Source organism: Bos taurus, chromosome 3, assembly GCF_002263795.3.
Source record: "Bos taurus isolate L1 Dominette 01449 registration number 42190680 breed Hereford chromosome 3, ARS-UCD2.0, whole genome shotgun sequence".
NCBI classification, from domain to species: domain Eukaryota; kingdom Metazoa; phylum Chordata; class Mammalia; order Artiodactyla; family Bovidae; genus Bos; species Bos taurus.
In genome coordinates this window covers 65,028,193-65,038,571 of record NC_037330.1, presented here as the reverse complement: position 1 = coordinate 65,038,571, position 10,379 = coordinate 65,028,193, and the positions used below count along the sequence as shown (strand labels likewise).

Below are 10,379 nucleotides of genomic sequence, written 5' to 3'. Positions count from 1 at the left end.
AGGAAATATTCCTCTGGAATTCTCTTGCTTTTACTATGACCCAGCAGATGTTGGCGATTTGATCTCTGGTTCCTCTACCTTTTCTAAATCCAGCTGGAACGTTTGGAAGTTCACAGTTCACACACTGTTGAAGCCTGGCTTGGGGAATTTTGAGTATTACTTTGCTAGCCTGTGGGGGCTTCCCTGGTGGCTTACAGGGTAAAGCATCTGCCTGCAATGAGGGAGACCCAGCTTTGATCCAAGACCCGGGTTCAATCCCTGGGTCAGGAAGATCCCCTGGAGAACGAAATGGCAACCCACTCCAGTACTCTTGCCTGAAAAATCCCATGGACCAAGGAGATGAGTGCAATTGTGCGGTACTTTGAACATTCTTTGGCATTGCCTTTCTTTGAGATTGGAATAAAAACTGACCTTTTGTAGTCCTATGGCCACTCCTGAGTTTTTTTCCAAATTTGGTGGCATATTGAGTGCAGCACTTTCACAGCATTATCTTTTAGGATTTGAAATAGCTCAACTGGAATTCCATCACAGCCACTAGCTTTGTTCGTAGTGATGCTTCCCAAGGCCCACTTGACTTCTCATTCCAGGATGTCTGGCTTGAAGTGAGTGATCATATTATCGAGGTGTTCTGGGACATGAAGTTTTGTTGTTTGTTTTTTGTATAGTTATTTTGTGTGTTATTGCCACCTCTTCTTAATATCTTCTGCTTCTCTTAGGTCCATACCATTTCTTTCCTTTATTGTAGTCATCTTTACATGAAATGTTTCCCTGGTATCTCTAATTTTCTTAAAGAGATTTCTAGTCATTCCCATTCTATTGTTTTCCTCTATTTCTTTTCATTGATCACTGAGGAAGGCTTTCTTCTCTCTCCTTGCTATTCTTTGGAACTCTGCATTCACATGGGTATTACCTTTCCTTTTCTCCTTTGCCTCTAGCTTTTCTTCTTTTCTCAGCTATGTGTTAGGCCTCCTAAGACAATCATTTTGCGTTTTTACATTTCTTTTTCTTGGGGATGGTCTTGATCACTGCCTCCTATACAATCTCAGGAAACTTTTTCCATAGTTCTTCAGGCATTCTATCAGATCTAATCCCTTGAATGTATTTCTCACTTCCACTGTATACTCGTAAGGGATTTGAGTTAGGTCATACCTGAATGGTCTAGTGGATTTCCCTACTTTCTTCAATTGAAGTCTGAATTTGGCATTAAGGAGTTCATGATTTGAGCCACAGTCAGCTCCCGGTCTTGTTTTTTCTGACTGTATAGAGCTTCTCCATCTCTGGCTGCAAAGAATATAATCAGTCTGATTTCAGTATTGACCATCTGGTGCTGTCCATGTGCAGAGGCTTCTCTTGTGCTGTTGGAAGAGGATGTTTGCTATGACCAGTGCATCCTCTTGGAAAAACTCTGTTTGCCTTTACCCTGCTTTCTTTTGTACTCTAAGGACAAATTTGCCTGTTGCTCCAGGTGTCTCTTCATTTCCTACCTTTTCATTCCAGTCCCCTATGATGAAAAAGACATCTTTTTTGGGTGTTAGTTCTAGAAGTTCTTGCAGGTCTTTCTAGAAGTGTTCATTTTCAGCTTCTTCAGCATTACTGGTTTGGGCATAGACCTGGATTACCGTGATAGTGAATGTTTTGCCTTGGAAACAGACAGAGATCATTCTGTCGTGTTTGAGATTGCACCACATACATATGTGAGACTCTACCACATACACAGACCTTATACTAGCAATTAGTATCAACCTTACCCTCAACGTATTTTCTTAATGCACCCACCCTCCTCCATTGCTACTTTTTAATTTAAGTCACTATCATCTTTCCCTTGAGCCACTAAAACAGCACTATTTGTGTCCTTGCTTTCATTCCATTCTTCACAAGGGTCAAGGTGGTTCTTTTAGTCAGTAAATCAAAATTGCTTCAGTTTGGGTCCCATCAGAAGTAGATACTAGACAAAGATTCATGTGTGAGTGTCTTATTTTTGAAGTAAAACAATATTTGGCATGGGAGTGAAGAAATGAGAAGAGAAAGAAATCAACCAATAAAGGATGTTACCAAACCAGAGGTTCCTGAATGCTTAAATATTAATTTCTTCAAGAAACTCTGGATTTTTGGAGTCTTTTTGGAGTAATCTTAGCAGATGAGTGAGGGAGTTGGGGTAGTCATATACAGCAATCATTGTCTGAGTGTGCCTTTTCTGCATTTTTGCCTTCCTTTGTAAGAACAAACCAGCCTTCCAAAGCTTCAGAGAAAGCCCAGGCAAAGATGTACAGGTATAAGCAGTTGCATATCAGCTGAAAAATAGCTCAATTGTCAGGCCCAATGAATATGGGCAGGGTACATAAACTAAATTTCCCCTTCCTAAAACCCTGCAAATGCTTCTTATTTTATTTAGGAAAAAGTCCCAGCTCTTGTGGTCTCCTGGCTGACTTGCTGGTTCTTCTATCAGCCAAGATCACCAACAGCAGATCTTTCCTGATGCAGATTTTCTACTCTGGATCTCCTTCCAAACCTTCATCTGGAGTTCTCCTCATTCAGGACTCAGCTCCCCTCACACTGTATTAGTGAAGAAAATCCTACCCATCCTAGTGATCTAGAAAGTGAAGTCACTCAGTCATGTCTGACTCTTTGCGGCCCCATGGCCTATAGCCTACCAGGCTCCTCTGTCCATGGGATTTTCCAGGCAATAGTTCTGGAGTGGATTGCCATTTCCTTCTCCCGGGGATCTTCCCAACCCAGTGATGGAACCTGGGTCCCCTGGATTGTAGACAGATGCTTTACCATCTGAGCCACCAGGGAAGCCTAGAGTAACCACCAATTCCACACTGGCACAACTTTGTTTTATTCTATTTATCTATTTCATTTTCCTTAGTTTTTATCACAACATATATTTTATTTAACTCAATATATATTTTATTTTATCTCAATATATATTCTATTTAACATTTACTCTCTGCCTGATGAAAACGTTGGCTCCCTGAGAAAAATGAACTAAGCTTAATTCAGCACTTATCCCTAATGTTTTAAACAATGCCTGGCATATAGGAGGTGCCATAAAAATTTATGGAATAATTATTTTGGTTGTTTAATTCAATGTATGGCAATTCGCTTTCCAAATGACCTTTTAAAGAATGTATTCTTTCCCAAGGACACATTTTATATTTGAAATTTGAGACCACAACATCTGGGTTCAAATAACAGCTCCAGGATTTATGAACTGTGGACCTGGGACAAGTTATTTGGCCTGTCTCTTGTAGGACTTACTTCACTGTGTTGTTATATTGCACTGTATAGCTATATATCATTAAAATAATTAGAATACTACCTGACAGTTAGCAAGTACTATAGAATTATTAATTATTAGCTATTGCTTTTCAAAAAACAGTTGATTCATATCCAAATATGGCATCTGGTCCCATCACTTCATGGCAAATAGATGGGGGATAAATGGAAACAGTGGCAGATTTTATTTTTTTAGGCTCCAAAATCACTGTGGACCATGAAATTTAAAACTGCTTACTCTTTGGAAGAAAAGCTATGACCAACCTAAACAGCATAGTTAAAAGCAGAGACATCATTTTTCTGACAAAGGTCTGTCTAGTCAAAGCTATGGTTTTTCCAGTAGTCATGTTGGGATGTGAGAGTTGGATCATAATGAATGCTGATTGCTGAAAAACTAATGCTTTCACTGTGGTGCTGGAGAAGGCTCTTTAGAGTCTCTTGGACTGCAAGGAGATCCAACCAGTCCATTCTGAAGGAAATCACCCCTGGATATTCGTTGGAAGGACTGATGCTGAAGCTGAAGCTCCAATACTTTGCCCTCCTGATGCAAAGAGCTGACTCATTGGAAAAGATCCTGATGCTGGGAAAGATTGTGGGCAGGAGGAGAAGGGGGCAACAGAGGATGAGATGGTTGGACAGCATCACTGACTCAATGGAGTTTGCACTAACTCCAGGAGATAGTGAAAGATGAGGAAGCCTGGCTTGCTGCAGTCCATGGGGTTCCAAAGTCAGACAGTCATGACTTTGCGACCGAATAGCAACAACATTTCCAATATATCTTTTAGATTAAGAACTGAATGAAAACCTTGTCTCATGCTTTGAAGTAGAATAAGTAAATTATCATCTTTTGAACCAAAATGAAGTTTGTTCTATTTTGTAGCTTTATGTCTAAATTACTGAACCCAGGGCAGGCATTTCTGGTAGGCCTCCACCACACCCAGGATCCCGGTGGGGATATGGGTGTGAGCACAGCCCCAGTGCACCCCAACCCTGGGCTATTCACACTCCTACCTTCACACTCATTGTCCTAGGGGTTGAAATTGATGGTAAAGTCATGGGATACCTGGGCAGAAGGGATTGGTCAGCAGGTCCACCTCCCAGGACCCCACACCCCCAACTTACTGAGATAACCTCTCTAAAGCCATCATAAGAATCTGGAAAGATGGCAGAGTGGAAGGATACATGCTCATCTTCTCATGCAAAAACTCCAAAATTACAACTTGCTGCTGAACAGTCATCAACAGGAGAATGTTGGATCCCACCAAAAAAAGATATCCCACATCCAAGTGCAAAGGAGAAGCCCAGCAAGACTGTAGGAGGTGGCAAAATTGCATTTAGAATCAAACCCCATACCTGTCAGAGATGCTTGGAGGGCTCAAACAAAACCTTGTGCACACCAGGACCCAGAAACCCCCACAGAAACTGAGCTAGACTTGTGTTTGAATCTTTTGCAGAGTTATGGGTCAGCAGTGGCCTGTTGCTGGGGCAGGGACTCTGGGGGAAGCTACCTGGGTCACACAGCTTGTAGCTTAAGTCCTCTTAGAGGAGGTTGCCATTAAACCCATAACAGAGCCACCAAGCTGATTACCCACAAACGGCAGGACAATTATACCAAAGAAATTCTCTCATTGTTAAGAAAGTTCTAGGACCCATAAAAGATTTCCCAACCTGGGGACCTGGCAAAGGGACTGAGAAACTCTAGGGAATTTAACTTTGGAGGCAAGTGGGATTTGATTAAAGAACTTCCACAGAACTAGGGAAAGAGATACTTGGAGAGCACAAACAAAATCTTGAGTGCACCAGTACCCAGGAGAAAGGAGTAACGACCCCACAAGAGACTGACCCACACTTGCCTGTGAGTGTCCAGGAATCTCCAGTGGAGGCGTGGGTCAGCAGTGGCCTGCTGCAGGGTCATACACACACACACAGAAGTCGCTCAGTCATGTCCGACTCTTTGCGACCCCATGGATTGTAGCCCACCAGGCTCCTCAGTCCATGGGATTTTCCAGGCATGAATACTGGAGTGGGTTGTCGTTTCCTTCTCCAGGTGATCTTCCTGAGCCAGGGATCAAACCCGGGTCTCCCGCATTATAGGCAGAGGTTTTACCGTTTGGGCTACCAGGGAAGTCCATCAAAAACACATAAGAGTAGTAGTAAGTTTCAAAAGGATGTCGGTTGAGATCTTTTATAGATGAAATCTACTTCCTATAAGTCAACTCGCCAATTATATGCACAGCTGGAGACAAGAGGCTGCAAAAAAAGGTCCAACTGGAAAATATCTCGGGTACCCAATTAGATCCAGTTATTCTGCATCTGTGGATTTAAAATGATCATCATCCACGGTGGAATAGATGTGTCCCTAGTTGCTTAGAAAATCCACAGCTAGCTTGATTGAGGCTACGGACATGTGTTGGAGTTGGTTCTTGAGATCCTGAAAGTTCAATCCTTCAAGTCTTGGGCAAGCCTTGGTCAAATTCAGCACCTGGTTCTGGGCTACAGTGAGGTCATTTGCTGGTATGAAGTTATTCCCACTGAAGTTCCCAGCTTCACCCATTCCTGGATTGCTGATAGGTGCTCTCCCTGCTGAAGGCTGGCTGTTCGACTGGCTCAGCATCATGTGTGCATTGACTACTTCCAGAATATGTGTGGTGAACTCGTTCATATCCTCCAGGGGCATGATCTTAAAGGCTACCAGGCTTTTCTTGTTCTGGAAAGATCTCAGATGACCAGCCACTTTCACATATGTTTCTGGAGGGACCACAGTGTTTTCACTGCTGGCATCATCTGTGTCAACCCACTGGCGAACATCCATGGGTGCAGCGGTCATGTCATCTATCTTGTAAACAATATTGGGTGCAGCCTTCTCTGCATTTCTGATAATCCCCACAATAGTGACCTGTGAAATCTCAACATTTCCAGTTCTGAATACTTCATCAACCAGAGTAGCAGAAAGCAGCGGAGATATGGTACAAGGTACAATGTGCTGAGCTTGAGTTCTGGATTTCTTTTCAGCCTGGGAAGCTGTCGGAGATCCAAAGTCCCCAGGGGACTGTGTGTAGCCACTGGCTCCCCCGAAAGAGGAGGTGCTATATCTTTCAAATCCATCTGGTTTTAAACAACAACAGTATAAACATCTGTGCTGCCCTCCAAGCCTCTGAAAAACCCACCGGACCCCCACCCCAGACTTCGCTCTAACCATTCTCAGAGTCTCCCTAACCGTCCCCCGCCCCATCCCACCACCTGCAATAGTGGAGGTCACCATTATCTTCATTACCTCCACCATAGTTTGGCCTCAGGCCAAACAACAGGGAGGGAACAGAGCCCCAATTATCAACAGATAATTGGATTCAAAATTTACTGAGCATGGCCCCGCCCATCAGACAAGACCCATTTTCCCCCACAGGCAGTCTCTCCCATCAGGAAGCTTCCGTAAGCCTCTTATCCTTCTCCCTCTTAGGGCAGACAGAATGAAAACCACAATCACAGTAAACTAATAAAACTGATCACGTGGACCACAGCCTTGTCTAACTCAGTGAAATTATGAGCCATGCCTTATAGGGCCACCCAAGACCTCTGCCATGGTGGAGAGTTCTAACAAAATGTGGTCCACTGGAGAAGAGAATGGCAAGCCACTTCAGTATTCTTGCCTTGAGAACCCCATGAACAGTATGAAAAGGCAAAAAAAATATGACACTGAAAGATGAACTCCCCAGGTTGGTAGGTGCCCAATATGCTACCGGAGAAGAGTGGAGAAATAACTCCAGAAAGAATGAAGAGATGGAGTCAAAGCAAAAACAACACCCAGTTGTGGATGCGACTGGTGATGGAAGTAAAGTCAATGCTGTAAAGAACAATATTGTATAGGAACCTGGAATGTTCAGTCCATGAATCAAGGTAAATTAGAACTGTTCAAGCAGGAGATGGTTAAGAGTGAACATCAGCGTTTTAGGAATCAGTGAACTAAAATGAACTTCAATGGGCAAATTTAATTCAGATAACCATTTTATCTAGTACTATGGGCAAGAATCCCTTAGAAGAAGTGGGGTAACCCTAATAATCAACAAGAGTCCAAAAAGCAGTGCTGCTGATATGCTCAGTCGTGGCTGACTCTATGTGACCCCATGGACAGTAGCCCGCCAGGTTCCTCTGTCCATGGAATTTTCCAAGCAAGAATATTGGAGTGGGTTGCCATTTCCTTCTCCATAAATACAGTATTTGGGTGCAATCTCAAACACGACAGAATGATCTCTGTCTGTTTTCAAGGCAAAACATTCACTATCACAGTAATCCAGGTCTATGCCCAAACCAGTAACGCTGAAGAAGCTGAAAATGAACATTTCTATAAAGACCTGCAAGAACTTCTAGAACTAACACCCCAAAAAGATGTGTTTTTTTTTTCATCATAGGGGACTGGAATGAAAAAGTAGGAAATGAAGAGACACCTGGAGTAACAGGCAAGTTTGGCCTTAGAGTACAAAAGAAAGCAGGGTAAAGGCAAACAGAGTTTTTTCCAAGAGGATGCACTAGTCATAGCAAACATCCTCTTCCAACAACACAAGAGAAGCCTCTGCACATGGACATGACCAGATGGTCAATATCAAAATCAGATTGATTATATTCTTTGCAGCCAGAGATGGAGAAGCTCTATACAGTCAGCAAAAACAAGACCGGCAGCTGTCTGTGGCTCAGGTCATGAACTCCTTAATGCCAAATTCAGACTTCAATTGAAGAAAGTAGGGAAATCCACTAGACCATTCAGGTATGACCTAACTCAAATCCCTTACGAGTATACAGTGGAAGTGAGAAATATATTCAAGGGATTAGATGTAGTAGACAGAGTGCCTGAAGAACTATGGACAAAGTTTCCTGAGATTGTATAGGAGGTAGTTATCAAGACCATCCCCCCAAAAAAGAAATGTAAAAATGCAAAATGGTTGTCTTAAGAGGCCTTACAAATAGCTGAGAAAAGAAGAGAAGCTAAAGGCAAAGGAGAAAAGGAAAGGTAAACCCATTGAACACAGAGCTCCAAAGAATAGCAAGGAGAGAGAAGAAAGCCTTCCTCAGTGATCAATGCAAAGAAATGGAGGAAAACAATAGAATGGCAATGACTAGAGATCTCTTCAAGAAAATTAGAGATACCAGGGGAACATTTCATGTAAAGATGAGCACAATAAAGGAAAGAAATGGTATGGACCTAAGAGAAGCAGAAGATTAAGAAGAGGTGGCAAGAATACACAAAATAACTATACAAAAAAACAAACAACAAAACTTTATGTCCCAGATAACCTCAACAGTGTGATCATTCACCTCAAGCCAGACATCCTGGAATGTGAAGTCAAGTGGGCCTTAGGAAGCATCACTATGAACAAAGCCAGTTGAGCTATTTAAAATAATAAAAGATAGTGCTGTTAAAGTGCTGCATTCAATATGCCACCAAATTTGGAAAAAAACTCAGCAGTGGCCATAGGACTGCAAAAGGTCAGTTTTCATTCCAATCTCAAAGAAAGGCAATGCCAAAGAATGTTCAAAGTACCGCACAATTGCACTCATCTCCTCGGTCCATGGGATTTTTCAGGCAAGAGTACTGGAGTGGGTTGCCATTTCCTTCTCCAAGGGACCTTCCTGACCTAGGGATTGAACCCAGGTCTTGGATCAAAGCTGGGTCTCCCTCATTGCAGGCAGATGCTTTACCCTTAAGCCACCAGGGAAGCCCCCACAGGCTAGCAAAGTAATACTCAAAATTCCCCAAGCCAGGCTTCAACAGTGTGTGAACTGTGAACTTCCAAACGTTCCAGCTGGATTTAGAAAAGGTAGAGGAACCAGAGATCAAATCGCCAACATCTGCTGGGTCATAGTAAAAGCAAGAGAATTCCAGAGGAATATTTCCTTCTGTTTTATTGATTACACCAAAGCCTTTGACTGTGTGGATCACAAGAAACTTTGGAAAACTCTTAAAGAGATGGGAATACCAGACTACCTTCCCTGCATCCTGAGAAATCTGTATACAGATCAAGCAACAACAGTTAGATCTGGACACGGAACAGGGGACTTTTTCCATATCGTGAAATGAGTACGTCAAGACTGTATATTGTCACCCTGCTTATTTAATTTATTTGCAGAATAAATCATGTGAAATGTCCAGCCGGATGAAACACAAGCTAGAATCAAGATTGCTGGGAGAATATCAATAACCTTAGGTAAGCAGATGATACCATCCTTATGGTAGAAAGTGAAGAGGAACTAAAGATCTTCTTAATGAAAGTGAAAGAAGAGAGTTAAAAATTTGACTTAAAACTCAACATTTTACAAACTAAGTTCATGGCATCTGCTGCCATCACTTCATGGCAAATAGATGGAGAGACAGTGGAAACAGTGAAAGACTTTATTTTTCTGGGCTCCAAAATCACTGCAGATAGTGACTGCAGCCATGAAATTAAAAGATGTTTGCCCCTTGAAACAAAAGCTATGACTAATCTAGACGACATATTAAAAAGAAGAGACATTACTTTGCTGACAAAGGTCCATCTAGTCAAAGCTATGGTTTTTCCAGTAGTCATGTATGGATTGAGTGCTGGACTGTAAAGAAAGCTGAGGGGCAAATAATTGATGCTTTTGAACTGTGGTGTTGAAGAATACTCTTGAGAATCTGTTGGACTGCAAGGAGATCCAACCAGTCAATCCTAAAGGAAATCAGTCTTAAATATTCATTGGAAGGATTGATGCTGATCCTGAAACTGCATTACTTTGGCCACCTAATGTAAATAATTGATTATTGAAAAAGACCCTGATGCTGGGAAAGATTGAAGTCAGGAGGAGAAGGGAATGACAGAGGACGAGATGATTGGATGGCATCACTGACTCGATGGATGTGAGCTTGAGCAAGCTCTGTGAGTGGGTGACGGACAGGGAAACATGCTGTGCTCCAGTCCATGGGGTCACAAAGAGTTGGACACAACTGATTGACTCAACTGAATTGAACTGCTGTTCTTAAGACCAGTTTCCTCATCTCTAATGGAGATTAATGTCTATCATTTAGAGTTATCATGAAAATTAAGTAAGATGAATGTCAAATGATTGGCATATAGAAATTGTACATTTCA

At 42.2% G+C, this 10,379-nt stretch overlaps 1 pseudogene; it reads right to left on the bottom strand.

The window, feature by feature from the left end:
* Positions 1–5,498: 5,498 nt before the first annotated feature.
* Positions 5,499–6,649, bottom strand: LOC784791 (replication protein A 32 kDa subunit-like; annotated as a pseudogene).
* Between the last annotated feature and the right edge of the window lie 3,730 nt (positions 6,650–10,379).